Below are 21,067 nucleotides of genomic sequence, written 5' to 3' on the forward strand. Positions count from 1 at the left end.
TTTGAAAAATGTAATTCCAAACTCCCTGAAAATCTTGTACTAAACCTTTTGGGACACAACACAACAAAGGGCCTTCAGTGCAACTGCAGAGATGTCTGGTACAAACCACAGATTAGACAATAGTTGACCATTTCTGGAGAACAGGTTCTGGATCCCCTTACTATTTTAGCAATCTCATACATTAAAAACAGGGGAACATGTGCTCTGTGAGTGCACAGCCAAACCAGCTGCTAACACAGAAACCATAGCAGGGAGTGCATCTCTGCAAAAATTATAGTTATGCAGGAAATCTAACCAGTTCTTACATCAGACCAGACTATGAAGAGAACATGCTAGTGCAGGGGCATTCTATCTCCTCCTCCTTTCCACCAAGGCCATGTATATGCAGCACTTCTGCAGGTAGCTAAGTTGATTGCTATAATGAGTGGGTTTCTTAGAATTTGATTGATTTCAGACCCTGCAATTATAATACATTCCAGATTGTTCTTCCCACTAATTGAATCTGTGATTTAATTAAACTTAAGCCTTTGCTATTTCGTGCAGGGCAAATGATTTAAGTTATTATTGTAGAGTACTTGAAATAGTTCTTGCTCTAATCATGATATACTGGGCTTGGCACTTACCGGCCACCCACGCTGAAAACATGCTATTGATGATAAAACCTGAAAGTCACCACAAGCCTTTCATAATCTAAATTACAGAGATGATGTTGCCTGAGTAGCAATCACATTGTAAAGACTCATATGATCTTAAAGCAGGAGGCCAACACAGCTAGACAGAAAAGACCAAGGCCCAGATTTTTAAAGGTATTGAGGCACTGCTGCACTCAGGCCTGGTCTACACTACAGAGCTATGTTGATGTAAGCTGCCTTGTGTCAACCTAGCTGTGGAAGTGTCTTAAATTTGGCTCCTGCTGATGTAAGTGCCTCTCTATGCCTATTTAGTAACACCACCTCCCAGAGTGGCATAGAGTCATGGTTGATGTAATTAGGTTGACACAGCGTCAGTGACAATCAGTGTTGACACTGCGTTGCTTACGTTGACTGTTATTGGCTTTCTGGAGCCATCCCACAATGCTCCACACTGACAATACAATCAATACAAGCACTTCTGGTGAGGACACGCACTGCTGACACAATGAGCCAAGTGTGCACCACAGAAGCAATTTAATAATCGTGGCAGCTGAACGCTGATGTAAGTTAGGTCGACATAATTTTGTAGCGTAGATATGGCCTCATTGTTGCAATACCTAACTGAGCTATGAGTCTAAATCTCATTTGAAAAGGGATACAGATACTTAGCAGTCTACATCCCATTGGAGTGTCTAAATTACCTTTGAAAAAGAGATTTAGACTCTTAAACCAGTTAGGAATTATGATACTGAGCTCAGCAACAACAAAATACCTTTAAAAATCTAGGCACAAGAGACAAAAGACTTTTTTTTGTTCAGTTCTAGGTATCTTATGTGATTTCACAGGTAAGGATTTGTGTTATATTCTAGTACATATTATCTGCAGTTCTTTATATGCAGTCTGGCAAGGGCATAACATTGTGTTTATTAATAATGATAATCACAGTGAATCGACTGATCCAAACTGGATTATTTAGTGTTCATTCTAATCATGTATGAATATTTAAGCTAGACTTTTAACACTAGTACCATGATTCATGGATTGCCTTGTGACTCTGACTACATTTGACACAATATTTCCCCCCCACCCACCCACGCACTTTCTTCCCCACAATGCCTGACTGATTAAAAATTACAAGGCTGTTTCTTCTTCCCCCTTCCTGGCAGCTTGCAAGGAAATACAGTTTCCTAAGGGCCCTTGTATTAACCCATGGGAAAAGGGCTGTGGGGCAGGGGGGGAATGCCAGGCCATTTGCTCAGCTGTCCTTGCTACGATTCAAGTATCCAACAGGGAGCTCCCCTGGATCAGCAATCTGCTTCTTCTGCCTGAGACCAGGCTTCAACCCTGATTGTTCTACTGAAGAACTAAGAGGGGAATTCTAGTAAGACAGATGAACTCAGCAAGGGCTATGTAAGGAGTCCCAGAGATCTGCTATCAGCTTGAGAGCCATGAACTGCTGACCACTTCTTTAACAATTCATTAGAAATTGGATGAAATACATGCAGGAGATTTCATTTTCTCTTCTGTATGGTGCTGGGTGCCAAGGTTCACAGCTAGCATCTCTCTCTCTCTCTCTCTCTCTCTCTCAATCTAAGCCAAAATTCTGGATTCCTACACACATTTTCTTGGAAGTACCTGAAGCCTAACATTGTGGTCTGGGCCCTTCTCTAGTAAAATAGTTACTCCAGCTAACAAGATTTAAATTATAAGGTGTCCTACTTCGAAATTACCTACCACTAATCTACCACTCCTTACAGACTGCACAAATGCTGGTGTTTTACTTTGCAAGTGAACATCACTTTCCCTCCCCCAACCCATTTTTATTTAAGGGCAGGAGAGAAGAAGGAAGAGATGGGAATGGTTGGGGGACTGGAGCTTTTCAGCAGGCATATAGGCTCTATAAATGTGTTACATTTACCTATTCTAGTCTGTTTGTAAATTGAGGTTGTGTGTTTAGGAGCTGTTCCATTAGAGTTTATTTAAAAATAATTCCATCACAAGGGTTTTGTGTTTCATTTTTGACAGAAAATGGATATTTTGACAAAAGGGCATTTTTTTTCCTAAAAAAAGTCCACTTTTGTTGAAAATTGTTGGCTTTTGCCAAAAACCCTGAAAATTCATTTTTGTTAGCTTTTGGGGATTTTGAATTTTTGATGAAAATAAAAAAAGGTTGAAGAAAATATTTTATAGAAAACTCATTTTAATTAAAACATTTTGCAGGGGAAATATTTTTGTCTCTATTGTAAATGAATTTTGTGCATTATTTCTCTCTTTATCTACAAGTTTCTGATACAAAAGCAATTATAAAAACATAAGATCATCTCACTGTTTATCCACTAAAGTTAAAGAACTCCCTTAACTTGATAGAGCTACATTTTTTTAAAATAAGAAAATCCCTTGGTTCAAATCCAACGAGGGCAGCTGCTTCACAGATTGAAGAGGTACTTATCAGATTAAAATGGTCTGATTTAATTTTTCCATGTGTACCTGTAATATACTACACAAGAATTTGCCACATTTTATGAAGGCTCCTACTGATCTAGTGAGGGATTTCACAGAATAATAGCAATTATGGACTGAAAAGAATTGCTGTGTTAGTAGAGTTGTGTAAATGTTTCAGGTCAAAACTAGACGAATTTTGCTTGGCTTCACCCCCAAACCAAAAGTCTTTGAGCTTTGCTGTAACTTGGAAGAGGATTTTGGCCTTTCTACCTTCTGTCTAACTACTGCAGTCCTCTGCAGGGCTCCCTTCTTCTAACAAGTCACCAATACACACACTGAAATACAGTAATGAGCTGGAGTGTATTTAGTGGATATTGGTGGAGGAGTTGCTGGCCTTTACCACTCCTGGCCCAACCAATATACTTTGCCAATCCAAAGTAACTTCAGTAACCACAGGATGAGGAAATGTTCATTCAGTCCTACTGTTCTTCTACTAAAAGTGTTTTGCTCAGTCTGGGACCAGAGTTAGCAGTTTCATTGCTTTCAACAAAACCCACTGGGGTTTGCATGACCGTGGCCAGTTTCGCTTTGCGTTTTCAGGTTCACACATTCCTGAAACTCAAAGCAAAAGCGGAGGTAAGGGGATGTCCCAAAGATGTGCAAAGCAAACCCACCAGTTCCATTTGCCTAAACCTATGCACACTGAAATTGGTGGGCTTTGCACAATCCAACCTGCTATGTCACATTAGCAAGCCAGCCATCACATTTTTCAGTCATGAACTGAAATTCTGCCTCAGAAACCAGATCTCCTGCAGAGGTGACAGAGTGCAATAATCTAGCCTTCAAGACTCCCTCTTGACCAAAATAAAGCTGTAAGCATGAGCTCATTAAGGGTATAACGCAGCCCTGTACAGAAAGTCTGCATTAGGCCAATGCATCACTTACGTCTCATTTCAGCTGTGCTGTGTGCAAGAGGTGCATAGGCCTTGTGCAGGCTATGCTCAGGGGTGAATTTCACCCCAGAACAATATGACAAGGTTACATTAGCTGTTATCCTACATACCCAGCCACTGACATCAGCCATCTTATTTAGATGCATCTTTTGTGACACAGCTAGAGCTTTTTAAAATTATACAAGAGCAACATTTGATATTAGTCGATGTTTCTGGATGGAAATATTTTACTGACAATACACAGAATTTGAATAATTGAATGTTTTGGGTGGGAAAGTGTCAATTTTGATTAATTTTTTCAATTATTTTAAAGGAACATTTGAAAAAAGCATTTTGTTTCTAATTGACATTTTGAAACTTTGGAAATATCAGAATTTCATAATGTCAACATTTAGAAACAAAATGTTTTGTTTCAACTGAAAATGTCTTTTTTTTTTTTTTTTTGGTCATTTTTGACATTTCCAGATCAAAAACTATCTCGAACTTTTTGTTACGTGAAATTTTTCAATATTTTTACTTCTTGGTTCGGGACAAAAACAAAATGTTGAAGTGTCAGAATTTCCCATGGGATGGCAATTGTGTGGGCCTGGGATGGCCAAACTGCTCTGATTTGCACAATCCACAGTATTATTGGCTAACATACACTTTGTAGTCAGATAATTACAGCTGTATTAAATTGTGCCAAAGCACTAATCTGAACTCACTTAAAAATAGTTATAGAGGTGCTTCATTTTAATTCTTAATTGATTCACCTTTCTTTGATGTTAATAAAGTTGTTTAAAGAAGTAACATTGGATGGAAAACCAGCCCACAGACGCCAGAAATTACATGAAAGGCTCCTACATTTGAAGCAGTTAACAGCTGCACAGCTAAGGATAACAATAAATTGTATTGGTTAAAATGATGTCTGTGTATTTAAGTGTACTCATATTTTATTACCAACATGTATAATGCGATATACTGTAAGATTTAAGTGGTAGGGTTTTTTATTACCTTTTAAAGGGTTCCCGTGTGGAACAGTGGAAAATAAGGGCCAGATCATTGCATTTTTGTGGGCAGCATCCACATGTTCATATTTCCCAACGTTTTACTCTTTATGGGAAAGAAGAGTGCACTATGCAACAGCATGTTTTTTTTTTCCCCATGTAAAAATCACATGCCAGTGATTCATTAAATCCTATTTTTCATCGCCCTCATAACTGGGTAGATTATTTCACTGAGAGTCATCTATCTAAGGGATGGAGAATACCTCCAAGGCACTCTGCTTTTCAAGTGATAATCTAAGATCAGACAAATGGAAACAAGTGATTTGCAGTTTCACAATTGTCCAGATTCCTTGGATACATCTCATTTTCAGTATAATCTTCTTAAATTCAGACTAAGGTTCTGTTTAGAGCAAGATCAGTTTGATGAGCATCCCATGATGCCAACCTCAAGAGTTCAAATCATGAGTCAGGCCCCCAAAATCAGGAGAACGTCTTAAAAAAATAGTCCCACAACTTAAAAAAAAAAAAAAAAAAAAAAGTGGGGTTCTTTTATTTGGCTTCTGGCCTCTGAGCCTTTGGGTAATGTTTGCTTCACATTTTCAGGCTTTTCTCTGCAACCATTAGGGCTAGAAACCTGCTGTTTAAAAAATGAAAGCAGAATTCCCCATGTAATTGCCTCCAGGAGCTGGAAAGAAAAAGTCCAAACATCACAAGGCTCACAAACTCGCAAGAGGGAGCATGGGCAACACCATTTGGAACTCAAATTTAAAAATCAGTTCCCTACAGCTGAACTTCTATCTCTTGTGTTTGCTTCCTGTGAACATTAGAGTGACTGAGCTTTATTTGCACAGATCCACACTGAAAAATAAATAGTAAGCTTGCACACTGGAGTAGTTACCAGAAGTAGTATGTATTTTATTTCTTTGGATTCATATTTTATGAAAGATGGGATACTACTTGACACACCAGGTGCATAGAATTGCCAGAAAAACCCACATCAGAGCCCAGTGAGCCAGGCAAGCATCCAACTATATAACATACAGTTATTTTGTATAAAAGCAACAAAAGAAAATTGAATTCAAACTCTAGATCCAGACAATAATTCTTATAAGTACAAGTATAAATTTTCCTAAGTTCAAGGCCTGCTTGGACCTAATTAGAAAACATTTACAATTCCTAAGTTTACCGCTTCTAGAGATATTCAAAGCACCATTGGCTTCTTCAAGCCTGATTACAATAGTTTCTGAATTTTTATTATTATTGTTTTGCTAAGCAATACCATATGACGCATGTCACCAATCACAAACATCTAGTCAACACAGCTAAAATTTTAGATCTCAAATACTGAATACCTGCCACAACCTCTCCTTGATCAATGCATTAAAAAAAAGTTTTTCAAAAAATGTTTTGAGTAAAACAAAAAACCGAATGAGTGTGAGAAAACTGATCTCCTCAATGTCATTACTTCCAATTCAGACCCAAGACAGAACATGCAAATAAAGGGTTACCAAGGCCATCCATATTCTAAAGGATGTCCCTCATAAATTCATAGGAGCGTGGCATGAATTGAGCTTTGTATAGGAACAGCTCACATGGGAGGTTGCTGAGCCTGACAGCCAGCTCCAGACTCTGTCCATTAGCTGAGTTCTGCAGCTATTCCACGAACAGAACTCCACTGACTTCAGAGGAAGTTCTGCTCACAGAGTAACTGCAGGATTGGGTCCTAGTCTTCTAGCCTTATTGGCTTACAAGGTTACCTCTTAAAGCAGCAGGATACTATTCATTGCAGTAATTCCTCTTTATCATCACAGTGTCATATCCTCCTTCTCTCCCATTAAACTAGTCAGATGATCCAATAATGAGAGTTATATTAACTTCTTACATGTATTGCACATACAGAAAACAATTTTATATAATCTTTTCATGCAAGCTGCTTTACAGCAATAAAAATTACAAAACAGTGACGGTGTGATTCACCGGAAATTACAGAAAACAATTGTTTAAGACATTGCATAGTAAAATGACTTTGGGGAGCATTTGAGACTCGAGGAAAAAAAATCTGAGTACATGGGACTTGATTAGAGCAACTGTTCAGAGTCCAGAAGAGAGTGCAACAGCCACGCACAATCCTCAGATGGAGTATTGCAGAACTATCACTTTGGTGTCGAGGGGTGTGACTTATTGGCTGAGGGACTGGTTTGAAAGGGGATTAGCAGTAAAACAGTGTGGGACTGCACGTTTGGGGTCTGAAAAATGAAAATGAAAAAAGAAATGATGTGGTCAAGAAAAAAGGGAGAAGGAGCTGGGTGTGGGGAGGAAGAGCAAGGAGAGGGATAAGACAAAGACAGATGTTCTCATTGTTACAGCACTAGACTAGTAATCAGGAATTCTGGGTTCTCTTCTCAGGTCTGTCACAGACTTCGTGCGTGACTTTGGGCAAGTCAAACCACTCCAGGCTTCAGTGTCCCCATCTGTAATCCGGGAGTTAAGAGTACTTCTCTACCTCAAAAGAGTGTTATAAGGCTTAGTCCATGGTGAGGTGTTCAAGTACAACATTGATCAGCCTCATAGAAAAAAACATCAATAAATAAGGCAAAGATGCCAAATGAAAGGTATTTGGAACAGTTCCTTCCAGATAGTCTATTTGTCTACTCTGTTCTTATACAGTACCCATCCCCATAATATCTGAGCCTCTGCCAATAATTCACTGAGCAGTATGACTTATGCTGAATCTCTGAACATTTGATGCTCTACCCACCAACACTCACTAGGAAAAACTAAGTTCACATGCACACATGTGCCGTTATGAAGAGAAAATTCCAGATGTGATGCTACAATCACTGACCTTAGCCCATTGACAGTGCCACATTTACTTGTGGGCTGGATGTACCAAAGCCCATGGCAACAGCAAACCATAGTCAACATCCAACAGATATGAGAAAGAGAAGATAAATGATATTACCTCACCTATTACACCACTGGTTCTCAACCTATTTATCATTGCAAGCCGCATATGCGGTCCACAATGTGTTACCTGGGCCATAGGTTGAGAACGACAACGCGCGTCCCCTCAAACCCCCCCTTCACAGACCCCTATGCAGAGCCACCCCTCCACAGAGTGGGGCCAGGAGTGGAGCCCTGGGCAGGGGGCCAGGCAGCCTGGACCCCGACCCTGAGGGGTAGCCCCCAGATCCCGTGGGGCTGGGTGGCAGCCCTGGACCCCAGGCCCCGGACTCCCACCCTGCAGGGCCAGGCGGCACAGACCCCGCCACACCAGGCAGCCAGGAACCCAGACTCCACTGCACAGCCCAAGGGCCTTTAGCACACAGCCAGGCCGCAGCTGGGTGCTAATTGGGCCGTATGCGGCCTATGGGCTGCAGGTTGAGAACGTCTGTATTAGACCAACAAGCTCAAAAGCTTGTTCCTTTCAACAACAGAAGTCGGTCTAGTAAATGATATTACCTCATCCCCTTTGTGTCTCAAATCCTGGAACCAACATGACTATACCACCACTACATGCAACAGATATGAGAGAGAAGGGATGGCACAGATGATTTTTCATAACATTATTCATTTTTATTTGATTTGACTGGGTTGCATATTTTGTTATGATTCCCTGGATCAAGATTCAGGAGTTTTTTTTAGTCTAGGCCCAGAGCAATCGAAAGGGTAAATCATTGCTCAGTTGGACAACACGGTGCCGTCTCTCCCAAAAACACTTAACATACTTCCTGAAGCGAGATTGGCAGTAGGTCAACTTCCTATGCTCCAGTGAACTTGCAGGGGGAGGTGGGGCATCAGAGAGGAGACTCTCAGACAGCCGAGGTGACTGCTATTCTCCCATTTGTGTGTTCCGTTTGCATTTCCATTTTCATAAGAAGATATTCTTCCTATTTTAAATAACTTTTCCTTAAGAAAACACACATACTCTAAAGAGGTTGTGCAAGTTAGTGCAGCCCCAGGATAGCAATTACTTCTACACATATGCAGAGTACAAGGCTTTACTCACCCATCTGCTGGCATATCCTATCACATGCTGACATTCCCCTGGGAGCAACTACTTTATATTGGCGATGGTATGCCTGGGAAAAACAAAACAAGATCTCCAGAAATAGACATGCCAGCATGTCATGCAATCCTTGGGTTTTATTGCAATGTGTTGTTTTTTTAAACAGGAAAAAAATGTATATAAAGGATGTGTTTCAGTAAGTAGGTGCCATTGCCTAAGGTTTATGATTCCTTTGGTAATACTTTTTAGTGTGCTTTTGAACAGACAGTTTAACTTTTTCTCATGAGTGTCTTCTTGTTAACGTTAACATATTTTGCTTAGTAAAAACTAATGGCCACAAGCTGAGACTTCATAATTCCAAAATTAAAAACAAAACTAGAATTATTCCTTTCTCTGGTGCACACTCTGTATTCTTTCTTAACTACTGGCCAGGCTGTACCCCATTCTCTATCTGGTTGCAAGGTAGAAGGGGGCAGGAGGCTCCCCCTTCCTCCACTGTACTCATTTGTTGTACCATCTCTTCAAGCACCTGAGGAGTAGCAGATACCATAGAGTTGCTATGTACCATCCTCCTGCAAGTGCGTTGTGCCAGTATATTGGGGAGCATATGCTGTGCCAGAGGCAGACTCAACTCAGTTCATGCCCTCTCGGGCCAGCTGGGCCACCACGAGGGAGGTTCTGACTTCCCACGTCACATTCTCCCTCCTGGGCGATTGTTCTAGGTATGGCACACCACTGTGCTGCCCTTCAGTCTGGGCAATTCATAAATGACAGTCTAGCTTTATGACAGTATTTTAGGCCCTGTTTTACATGGACAGATCCCTGGGCCCACATGGAACCTCAATGAAGTCAATAGGGATCCACTCACACAACGCTCTTTTCAGGACAGAGGCCTTCTATTATAAGCTATTTGGAGGAAATAGGTATTTCTTTCTTTGTTCTTTGTACACTGTTGGCATTAAACAAATAATAGCAAGAAAATAGACATGAGACACATAAATGGGTCGACAGTTCTATTTGTATTTATTTATCTAGGTTTGTAATATGTACCTATGCTAGAGGCAAGATTCTGACCTCATTTGTACAGTGGTACATGCAAAGTAACTGTTTTGAACTCAATAGGAGTTACACTGATGTGGAATTAGACTTCTATACATGAGAGCAAAATCTGTCAAACATTTATGTCCCAACTTTTATGCAGGTTAAAGAAACTTGGGAGCCCAGAATTTAGTCAAAATTACAAACATCAACCATCCACCCAGTTCATTACGGAACAAAAATGATGGCTTTTCAAAGCCACAACTGATTTTCAGCTGTAGAATGTCCCTTTAAAACTGGTATGTATGTACCTCTTCTAAGTGTGACGTTTTTCCACCTGATTTGTTCACAGATTCTTCACTTCAACTTTAGAATTATATTAAAGTCAGAGATATCATATAATCCAGTTGCTAGAGTGATATTTTTTCCTGTTGTCTTTAAATTTAAGCCGGGGAAACTTGGATTTTTTCATGCAGGCACTTTCCATGGATGTAGAGTCATATCCTTTTGCTGTGTGGGTCAGAAAAGTCCATTTGTACTTAAAGAAAAAGCAGCAAGTAGTAGCAATGATTTACTATATACCGTTCGGGAAATTAGTACTGAGAGCAGTAAAACTGCAATTACTAAGACATGGACTTATGAGGTACTCAATACACACAGACACTCCCTGGCATTGCCCATTCATGGAACAGGTCTCACACACACTATTCGTGTCTGCCATGTAGAACCAATAATGCTAGCCCGCTGTGTTTTCTCGGCTTGTCTACTTACTCCTTCCTTAACATTAATCAGCATTGATAACTAAACAAGAGAGGTCACCTGTAACTGTTCTTATCATGAAACCAGGCACATCCACTGAAGGGAGGATTTTTCTCAAGAACCTGAACTGCACATTTTTAGGTGTGACAAGAATGAAGAATCAGCAAAAAGACTCTAATTGCCAATGTTATTGATTAGCTGTTAAAACAAATGCCTTTATTCAAAGAGTACTCGGTTACACAACTTATGATTGGCTTGCTATTTAAGAACTCCTAAAACAAGAGAATTAAGACATCCACAGGGATGCCAAGTTGCTGCTTTCTACAGAAAACCTCGTTTTCCCACTGGCCTGGAGCAGGGGAGGATTAAATTGCTTTGTATGGCAACTGGAACAGACGAGTAGAACTACTCACTACAGGCCTGCTCCTCATTCCATTGAAGTCGTTGGGAAAACTTCTGCTGCTGGCCATTCTCAGAGATGAACCATGGTCTCATCCAGAGTGACAATTCCTATGTTCCACTGACTTCAATGGAAGAAGGATTAAGGCCCCAGGATACATGGCAGAGTTAGCCAACTTGCTCAGTCATGGCAGAAATGGGAGGTATCCTTTAGTATCTGCAACAGACGTATACTAAAGGTGCACAAAAAGATATATAATACCAGATTCATGTTGTGTGCAATTACTCCAGGTAGTCCTATAATATATGATGCAGTGTCTACACTAGATAAATCCTAAGGTAAACTATGTGAATTTGTTGGTTTTTAAAAAAAAAAAAAAAAAAACAACAACAACTGACAGCTGTGCTTTTAGTTAGATTTTAACTGACTTTTTCATTGGGTCATGGCTGCAGATTGTTGGGTGCAAATTGAGCTGAAAAGTTGAAATGACAGATCATTTAATTTTGAAAAATAACCTTTATTGCGCCTTGTGACACAATACAGAGGAAATGCATAGACGTTCACAGCTGAAACGGGGAGGATGGATAAGATACACTGTATGCAAATGTGAGCATTCTGCTCACTCCTGACATATTTGGAGGTTAGAATGTGAGCAGCCCCATTTTTTTTTTAAGCCTGGTCTACCCCTAAATCTTAGATCAAATTAGCTACATTGCTCAGCAACATAGGTAAGACCCTTTCTTAGAGACATAGTTAAGACAACCTAAGCCCTGGGATAGACACCCCGAGGTTAAAGGAAGAACTCTTCCGTCGACCTAGCTAACACCTCGAGGGGTGGATTTTACTACAGTGACAGAAAAATCTCTTCCATTGCTGTAAAAAGTGACTACGCTACAGTGGCATAGCTGCAGTGCTAGTTCAATCTGTTCAGTTTTCCTGTAATAGGCCTCTGGAGAAAATGCACAAATACATATTAACTCTAGGCAGATGCAATCTGAAAGTCCTTCCAAATTCATTAGAGCTTACTATCCAAACACCAGGCACTAAGAAGCTTTTAAAAAGCTGGAAATGTTCTTGATTCACCCTTAGGCTGATGCTGAGGCCACTTTTGATTCTAAGGGCAGTATAAAATGAAACATGAAAATCCAAGATAATTCTTAAAACATAATAGTAATTACAGTGCATCAGATTATCAGCTGGTGTACATCACTATAGTGTCATTGAAGTCAATGGAGCTACCTGGTCTACAACAACTGAAGACCTATCCCAACAGAATTTTTATGATTCAAAACTCAGTTATCCAACATCATGCTAATATTTACAAATAGCTTTGAAAATTCCTCTCAATTATCCAAAACCAGGAATATCAAGTTTATTCAACGTGCTCGTGACATTTGGAAAAAAAATAAAGGTTGTTTGGAGCTCTAAAGGAACAAAAGCAACATGGGATCAAATTGCAAATTAGGAAAGACCACCAAGCAACTTCTCTTTCAGTATCTATAACATTCCAACTGCAGCAAACTATACCACTCATTTTTGCTTCTACTGAAGCTAGAAAGTATTGGTCAAGTGGGCCATCTCCACAACAATAGGTAAGGGAAAACTGAGGAGAAACAGCTCAGGTACTTACCAGCAGAAAGCAAGATATAGCCATTTTTAAAATGGCTTCCTTAGGGCCACAGCTGCTTATGTCTATCAAATTTAAAGGACCAGCCCCAGAAAGGCATGCTGTGAAAAAAGTTCCTAAAGGAAGACAACACTGCAGGGAGTTGGCAGGACCAGGATGTCACCAAGGAAGGTGCTGCTTCTGTGTTGTGCATATTGACATTATGTCACAGATTGGGAAGAACAATTTCCATACTGTAGCCTTAAAGTCAGATTCTGTAAGATTCTCAGTTCCCTCAATGGCCACTGACTTCAGTGAAAGCTGAGGTGTATTCAGCAACTTGCAGGATGTACCCAATAGGCCCCTGAGTTCTATAGTATCTTGGAAGATTATTTTCTGAAAAGCCCATGCAGCTGAACGACAAGGCACACTCTCGGGAGTAGAACTGTTCCTCTAAAAGCATGATTGAGTTCTGGACACCAAACTTCTAATCACTTTCTAACACCAGAGTGTTTCTCATTTTGATCAGGTGTGGTTCATTCAGACAGAAAGCCACAGGGACTTGCCACAGGTACAGCCCATTTCCTAGGTACATTTATACCAAGGATAATCTTCAAAATTTAGTAGAAAATGCCATGGATTTACTTCTAATGGTGCTTTTTCTAATAACATAGAAAAGATAAATGAAATATGAATGTGGTATCCTTCATAATGCATTAGATATCCAGCTTGTAGACCATTCTGCAACACAACAGGAGAGGAAAACACTTCTCTGATTCAGCATGAGACACATGACTAAGTCACAGCTGGAGACTTAGATTTAAGTCAAAGGCTGAGGTGAAGGCACAGCACAAGGTCAGGCCAGGCCAAGGCTGCTACATGGATGTAAGGAGAATGGCACTTTGGGACTACAAAAGGCTCTCATGACTGAACTGAAGTAGCCACTATGGAGTGATTCCACAGCCTGCAGGGAGGATTCTTCCTCCCCTGCCCCCCTGCGCTTTTCTTGAGATACCTAGTGCACTACTCAAACTTGATGCTTTGCCTGGATTTGGCACCATACATGTACATTAGGAACTGTATACTTTGGTATGGATGTTATTTGGTGCCCAGGCATCTAAAATTGTGGGGGACAAAAATGGTCCTATAGATTAACTTCTGAATAGGGCAGATAATTGTAAAGGATTCATTCTATTCCTTTTCACTTTATTGTGCTGCTGAGTTTCTTTGATTGAATTTAAGTATTGTCATGGGGTGACTGGCCCCCTTCATAGGGAATGGATCCAGTTTACCTGTGACTAGTTAGTTGCTTCCTGATGGTGCCTGATAGAGGGCACCTGACCTCTATAAAGACCCAGGCAGCAGCAGAGAAAGGGGAACATGAAGAAGGGGCAGTAAAAAGCTGCTGAGATTTGCCTGGAGAGTAATAGTTGGGAACTGGTTTAAAAGACTTTGGTCTAAATCCTTGGAACTCCTATTGATTTCAATGAGTGTTATGTAACTAAATACTTCTGAGGCTCTGGGCCTTTGTGCATAGAGAGAACTGTTGGTGGAGTGCTATGGATGGGAGCTGTTGGAAAGAACTGTCCAGAATAGGGAAACTGCTCAGTAGAAAGCTTGTGCAGAAGAGCTTAGGTAAAGGGGAGGAACCAGCTCAGCAAGGGCAGGCTGAGCCCAGGAACAAGAAGGTTAATTTTGGAGGGAGGCTCCTATGAGTAGAGGTAGGATTGGCAAGTAAAAGGACCTGAGGAGTGGGGTGCTGTGGGGAGTATTCTTGCAAAAGACTCGAGTTGAGGGTTGTGGGAGAAAAGCTACAAGAAGCATGGAGAATTGCTGGAGGTGTGAAGGCCCTGGGGTAGGGGCATAGAAATTGGACAAGAGGGAGGGTTGACAGTGATCCTGCAGTGGGTATAGAGAACTGCTGTATTTTAACCTATCTTACTTTGAGGGATCTGCTGATGATGGCACTTATACTGATAAATTATGCCTGGAAGCAGGGCTTGAACTGGACTCACAGGGACAACATCCCTTTCCCAGTTGAGGGGAAATGACCATTGGTCTTCTCTATGGTAGAGAAGATGGGCAACTTGGTTGGCCCTGGGGACAGTAGGGGAAACTGAGGCAGGAGTTACTTGTAGCACCATGGTTGGCCCCTGGCGAGTTCTCTGTTGGGTGGAGGGGTATGACCCCTGTTTCAAGCATACACTATATTTCCAACAACATGCATTGATGAACACACAAAACAACATTCTAGAGCTGACAGAGAAGGGTACAATAAAAGGAATATTGTGTATGCAGCCCTGTTGGACATATTGTTGATGGTACACATCCAGCTGAGCATATCTTATGAAACATTCTTAACTCATCTCCAAAGGTGAATCATCAGTTCTGATCCTTTCCTGTTCTACATTCAAACTGTCTAGTTGCTTCAACTATGCCAATGGATTCCATTACATATGTGCTGTGAATAACGGAGATCTTTTGCATTTGAGTGAGGAGTTGCTGAGTTGAATTGCTCAAGTTGGGCCAGGATTTAGGGAGACTCAAGCCATGCTTATGTGAAGAGTTGATTTAAAAATTTCAAAACATTTCATTTAAACACAGGGACAACATTCTTGGAAAAAAATGTTCCCATTTTTCACCTAGCTCTAGTGATGCGGGAGTTGTTAAGTTGGTTCTTCTACCTGATGATCCCAAAACAGAGAGGAATCTCTTCAGGTAGCCAGTTAAGCCAGCCTTAGTGTACTTAAGGATCTGCTCCCCGCCCACGTTGTGGCATGAGACAGTCTAGGAAAGAGTTCAATTTAAAAAAAATGTTTTGTTTTTATTAACAGACAACTATTTGTGTTCAGAAGCTATAGGCGCTGTAAATGATGGTGCTTCGGGAGTATTTAGATAAGCAATTCCTGTTTTGCATAGGAAAGCTCTTCTCTTGCAGAAACCATACCCCTCCCGTTGGTGCTCATGCTGCAACTCTGATGGAATGATAGGATGTAATTTGAACTTTCCTGTTCCAGGGTAATCTCTGGAACATCATGTACCCTTGCAAGCTTTTTTACTTCAAAAGGAATGAGAATCTATAGCTACACTGGAAAGCTTAGACAGGGTTTACTCACAGCTTTCCTTTCCTGGCTATAGTAGCCTGGGTTATTAGTGTCTCACTTCATGAGCACCAAATGCACATAAAACATTTAAAAAGAAGTGGGGGGCTACGGGAGGAAAAAATAAAGAACTTTCTAATGTTTTCCCATTTATAGTATTACCCGCACACCTGTGACCAAACATCATTGATGATTGGTCAGTGGCCTATGTCCACTACACACTGTCCAGAAATTACCGACAAATACATACAATCTCCTCCCCCCGCACCCTCGATCATAAATACCTCAATATCCATTCTTATGATGGTTTGGAATGGCAAGGTTTGGGAGGCAGCCTCTTCCCACTCCTTCCACAAAGCCTTCCTATGTACTAGTGATGGCTTTATGTCCCTCCACCCTCCCCCACTGGAACGGTTGCCTTGTGTTTGTTTCTGTCTAAATTGGATTATGAGCCCTCTGGGGGAGAAATCATGTCTTATTTTGTGTTTTATAGAGTACTTTCACTTTTGCAGTGCTATATAAAATAGTTAATAATAATAGCAAAGAAAATGCAAAGATCTAGTTGGGGCAAAGATTTCCACTTTGTCAAGTTGAATGCCGCAGTGCAATCTACAGAACAAGAAAATATAGGGTGACCACGCAGTAAGGAGGTTTATTTTTAAAAAACTGAAACTGCTATAGAAGCCCAGTATAAAATACATGTATTTGAAAAGAAAAAGAGTCTTTTCAAAATGGTAGTAGGTAACTTACTCTAGAGTGATCTTGTGTAATAACTATTGTACCCAGGGGAATCCCCTAATGGTTTCACTTATCATTATCTAGGAGAAAGATTTGCATGTTACCTAAGCAGCGAATGGACGTTTCACTCTGTTTTTTAAAATGATAAAATCGATGGGTAAACTTGAAAAAAAATGTATAGAAAGCAGGCGAGGGAAACTGAATCAGGGATTACAAATGTTAATCAGCTTTAATTGAGGACCAAAATCTATCTTTATTTCCAATTATATCTGACTCACTTTGTTTATTTGTTCCTGTTTATCAAGGAAGTGCCTTTGTTCCTGAAGAAAGGCATCCAAAGAATTTCTAACTATGAACCATGACTGACAGAACCTCGGAAAGTCTTTATTTGTCAATAAGTAGCAGTGTAACTATATGATTTTGTTCTTGCTTTATCAATCTAGCATCATTGCGGCCAAATAGATTAATATTTATAAAGCCAGAAGGGACTACTGTAATCACCTAGTCTGACTTCCTGTGTAACACAGGCTATAGAACTGCCCCCAAATAATTCCTGTTTGAAGTAGAGCATGTCTCTTAGAAAAACATCCAATCTTGATTCTAAAATATCCAGCAATGGAGAATCTACCACAACCGTTGATAGTTACTCAGTACAACCCCTAGGGTATTTACTTTCCCTGCTTATCAAGTGATTCAATTAACTTACTCTATCCAGGCCCCAAGGTCAAACATTTTTTGTCAGTTCATTTTCTTACAAGGCACTTCAGTTAAGAGAAACTGACGAAATGATGTCTCCTGCTCTTTACACTAGGTTCAGTTCGTACACACTGATTGGTAAAACCATTTCAGAATCCCAGTCTCCTTTAACATTAGCCGCTAACTACTCAAACAGTGAAATCTGGGTATGATGGGGTGTGCCAGGCAGCTGATGCCCCCTGCTGGAGACCCTGCTACCTTGGCATACCTTACCTGAAGAAAAGTGTCCTTTCAAGGGAAAATGGTGAAGTTAGCCCTCCAACAACTGCCTAGCGAAGGCACTCAGGATCAGCTGCTGGTGGAACCAATGAGAATGGGTCTTCCAGAGGCAAGAAGGGCCTGGAAAAGGCAGAAGCCAATCAGGGCCTAGCAAGTCAGGTAAAAAGGGCTGGCTGCTTCTTCTAGGGATGAGTACTGGGTGAAATTGGGACATGAGAGGACAGATCTTCCCTGTTTTAACCCAAGAGACTTGGATTGGCATGGCCAGGGTACAAACTCTGACTGCATATTTTTGGTTAAGCCAGTGAAGAACTGTTTGTTTTTTATTTCTTAGTGCTCCCCTCTTTGTCTGTATCCACCTGTTGTCTCCTACCTTATCCTTAGATTGTAAACTCTTTGGGGCAGGGAACATCTTTTTGTTCTGTGTTTGTACAGCGCCTACCGCAATGGTTCCCGGTCCACGATGGCGGTTCCTAGGTGCTACAGAAATACAAATAATGAATAAGGTTATGAAACTAAAAGCCCAGGAGGCCATCTTAAGTTGAATATCAATTTACTGCTGACTCATGAGAGGTTTTACTTGTTCAGTCTATATCATACTCAAAACTAGTTTTTGTGCACATACCTTGCCTCAGGAATCATCTCTCTAATTGCTGATCTCCTCTCAGTTTGCTTCTGGGCAAAGGCTGACTCAGACAAAAGGCGAAGATATGCTATTGAAACTCCTACATAAGGCCATACTGGGTCAGACCAAAGGTCTAGTATCCTATCTTCCAACAGTGGCCAATACCAGGTGCCACAGAGAGAATGAACAGAACAGGTAATCATCAAGTGATCCGTCCCCAGTTGCCTGCCCATTTCCAGCTTCTGGCAAACAGAGGCTAGGGAAACCATCCCCGCCCATCCTAGCTAAGAGCTTCTTTATTTTAGAGAGATAAGAATACTTTTTGTACTAACCCAATCATTACAATGGTTTTAATAAAGAATATCTACCAGCAAATAATATTTTTGATACAAAAGCTGTGCGTGGCTTGATTTTTCTAAAATCCTGAAGTCAGGGGATACTCAGCACTCTTGAAAATCATGCCACGTATTTAGGTGCCCAACTATGGACTTACAAGCCTAAATTTAGGCATCCATTTTAAAAAATCTTGGCCTTGGTGAACAGGGTTCCTGTATCTAACAGACCCTTCCTTGTGTTAATGTCTTTGAAATAAAGAGGAGAAGAAGCTGGAATGGATTCTACAGACCTATTTAAAATTAATTTGTGTACACTTTTGCACAGGGTAGGGAATGAGTTTTAATATTAATGTCTCAGGCAGCTGAGAAATTGATTTTTAATAAATATCTTACTTCAAAACCTGGAAAGTAGAGACTCCTGGTGTGATGATTAGGGGTATCTGTGTGTGTACAACTTTTGAAATCTGGTAATACATATGCACACACATGCATGTGTGTATACCTTCCATTACATTGCCTTACTTTAAGAGAGAGCCTTATATTTACACTTAGACTAATATTTTATTAACATAAGTTGTTGTTGTTATGGAATGCCACTATATGGATGTCACAAGGGTTGAAGCACATACCTATCAGATCAGGAGAGTCATTAACTTTAATTACTGTTCTGACCAAACAATAGGTATGCTAAGGAGATGGCTGGAGTGGGAAAATGAGTTTGACCAAGTTTCTCTGCTGGGGGTTGGAAAAGTGGACAATGGAAAATCACCAGCAGCAGACAAAGAAACCAGATGTGGGTAGGAGAATATATAAACTCAAGGGACTCAGACAGCAAGACACATGAAGCTTTGGGAAGAGGAGAGGAAGAGACATGCATGCTTTTGTAGCGGGGCAGGATTGGTTTAACTGAGGGACCAGCCAAAGATTCTGAAGAGAAATCATGAGCTTCAGGGGAAGGTCCCAGAGGACTCTGCCCAAGCCCAGAGATCTCTCCAGGGTGGTGAGGAAACTGTGGCAGGGAAATGTGTACAGGTGTATTTATTATTTTGTATTGATCTGTACATTTTTTGTGCTGCTAAGTAAAGAGTAAATTGTGTTTAGAGCCTTTTACAAAATCTGTTTGCTTTCACTATCATGTGTAGAGTTAAACTGTAACCCCAGAATGCCCACACGTGTGGAATTCTGGGAGAGGGGGTGTTTAAGCTACAGGAAAGTCTGAGGGGTCAGCACTAGTCCCAGGGGATAGGCAGTTGGACTGTGGCATCTCAGGTCGCAGGAGGGGAGTGCGAGATAGAGGATCTGCACTCCAAGACTGTACCTTGAAACCTCAAGCCAGGGGCAGTGCCTGGACTCTGGTCAGACTCAGGAGGCCTAAAGTCAAGAACACATGGGACTAGTGAGGGGGGCCCCGAACACACCAGCTTGGGGAGTGTCCAGCCCGGGCATTGAGTATGTGTGCGTGAGAGAGACACTAAGCAAGGGGAAATGATCTTTTATATTGTTACAAAATAGCCCCATCTCCTAGCCAAGTCCGTGCATTGACCATGCATCAGGTGTTTTAACAGTTAGTATAGCTAATGGCTAAAATGACCAAAGAATGAACAGAGATACTGAAATTATGACTTAACCATCAAATGAAAGACTACCCAGGATGATGTAGCAATGTGAGAAGAGATGTTATAAGATGTATTTTTCCTTTTTATTTGCTTTTATGGAGGAACATATGCAGTGGTTTGAACAATTGTGTATGCCACAATGATTGTCATATAATTCGATAAGCAGTTTAGAGGTTGCTGTGCTGTAGAACATGCCTGCATATGAAATGACATATTTGTTCTTGTTTTGTCTTGCAAGGTGGCGCCATGGATTAAATGACCAGGATTTTCCTCTTTCTTCAAATTCTCACTTCGGGCCTGATCAAAAGCCCATCAAAGTCAATAAGTCACAAGTGAAAATGAGCTTGGTCTCTTGTGGACCAGGTCCACAGTGCAAAACTGTTTGCTTTGGAATGAGTTCAGAATGACTGGTGATCCAGGCTCAAGAGAAGCCCTATCTTCAAGTCGGGACTGGGTGCAAGTCAGGACTGGGTACATCAGCAGAGCTGTGTAGGGGAGTGTCCATGGCACAGGATGTTTCACTGTGTTATCACTAGTTATGACCAGTGCCATTTGCCCCTAACTTACACAAGCATCAAATTCACAAAATAACTGTAAAAACAACCAATGAGAAAATGGGGGGTTGGGGGGAGGGAAACATAGGGTTAGTGTTTACAATATAATAGAAAGTTGGGGAAAAGTCTTGATCATATGACAGTGTTAAAAATGCACAACCTTTCAGTGAAACTCAGTCTAATAGAAGAATATATACCAACAAATCTATAATTTACCTTTTCCTTAGTTAGACCAGTCAAAATGCAACTTTACAATGACAGCATAGCAGACAAGTTGTCATTCTGTCACACTAATGAC

This window comes from Natator depressus, chromosome 3 (genome assembly GCF_965152275.1).
Source record: "Natator depressus isolate rNatDep1 chromosome 3, rNatDep2.hap1, whole genome shotgun sequence".
Taxonomy (NCBI): domain Eukaryota; kingdom Metazoa; phylum Chordata; order Testudines; family Cheloniidae; genus Natator; species Natator depressus.